Below are 1,495 nucleotides of genomic sequence, written 5' to 3'. Positions count from 1 at the left end.
CTTTGCTTTACTATAAATTCTAAAATCTGCTTAAATACTAGTGTCATTGAGGAGACTTACAGTGAAGATGGTGTTGATGAACTGGTTGGTGCATCACTTCCAGACCCAGTTGACCATAAGGGCTCCTACAGCACACAAAATGTGTTTGGTTGTTACAATGTAAATGCTCCAAAGATAATGGTGTACAGTACACTGTTTAATGTCAGACATAATTAATTAGTTAATATTATATTTCACCTTAATAGAAACATTTTAATTTTTCATCATGGTAAATGACAGATACAATATGCAAAAGCAGCTGGTGATAGAATCTGCTGCACCACTGTTAGTATGAGCCAATATTATTAACTACACTCTTTCTCTCTCACAGCAAAAAAGAACAAATGACCACTGACTGGTTTAAATGTTTTTGTGATAAGGGCTTTTAAAATATAAGCATGCATGCTGTGGTGACTGTGCTGAGACACCTGACTCAACAACTGCTGCAGAAAGCCAGTCTGAGCAACACAGACCCAAACCAAACTTTCTCGCTTTATAAATAGTGCTCGTTATGAGTGTAGGCTTAATCATGAGAGAACAAACCTGAGCCCTGGAAGGGTTCGATGAATCTCTGAATACTATTGATTCACTTGTACTGATTGGCTCGCTTAGTGATGATGATTCACTGGGGTCCCTGGCAGAATACAATGACGGACATAGGGACAGACTTCTCAGTATTTAGTACATTGATAGTACAGGTATACAGTTCTGCTCTCCTACCAATGTCACTGAGTGCTTACTGTGTAGTTGATGGGGCAGAGGCAGATGGTGCACCATCTTCGGACACTGCGGACCTGAAGGACACCTAAAATGCACAGAAAAGGTGTTTAACGTAATGTTAAAAATAATCATTTAATGTGAATTTCACCTCAGTGAAACCATTTCATTCAAGTGAAGCTGGTTTTGAGGTGGGCTGCTGCCATTGCTAATATGAGCCATTACCACTAACTATAGTTTTCTGAAGAAAAATCTTCTATTATTCTGCCGAATTATATTTTGATGACACAGAGGGAGTAGAAAATATTAAATACCTGGCTGTCCCAGTCAGACTGTTCTTGAAGAGCAGACCAGGCCAGCTGAGCTGCATTTTGTTTGGCTTCCTTGATACCCTTACCCTCAGCCACAGGGTACTCCTTGTTGTCGATCACTAATTTGTAGAAAAATCTGTGCAGGCAGAGAGGAAATGTTTACACCATTTTTTTAAGATTTCTCTCTCACATCTATCAAGGGTTTTCATACAGTGTCTCTAGTGTCTATTCAGGTTACAGTGATTCAGTCGTACTCACTGGGGGCTATGTGGTGGACCGCATCTTCTCTCTAAGATGTAATCATGGGAACGCTTTGTTTTCTGACAGTAGTGGTTGACAATTCCAATGAAATTTGTCTTTGTAAAGCTGCTGTCTTTGGAGTTCACACTCAGGCCTCTTGTCTTAGTACTGTAATAAACAAGTAACAT

At 39.7% G+C, this 1,495-nt stretch overlaps 1 long non-coding RNA gene across 1 annotated transcript; it reads right to left on the bottom strand.

The window, feature by feature from the left end:
* Positions 1-1,483, bottom strand: LOC111665430 (uncharacterized). The gene is made up of 5 exons (XR_002761498.2): positions 1,326-1,483; positions 1,071-1,203; positions 780-844; positions 583-673; positions 1-125 (listed from the first exon to the last, which is right to left on the bottom strand). It is a non-coding gene; the product is annotated as an uncharacterized LOC111665430 (long non-coding RNA).
* Positions 1,484-1,495: the final 12 nt, after the last annotated feature.

The sequence above is a fragment of the Seriola lalandi genome, unplaced genomic scaffold (genome assembly GCF_002814215.2).
Source record: "Seriola lalandi dorsalis isolate HSWRI2012SDOR001 ecotype SW California unplaced genomic scaffold, Sedor1 jcf7180002002242, whole genome shotgun sequence".
NCBI classification, from domain to species: domain Eukaryota; kingdom Metazoa; phylum Chordata; class Actinopteri; order Carangiformes; family Carangidae; genus Seriola; species Seriola lalandi.
Note: the sequence above shows the minus strand (reverse complement) of the source record. Positions and strands in the feature narration are given on the sequence as shown.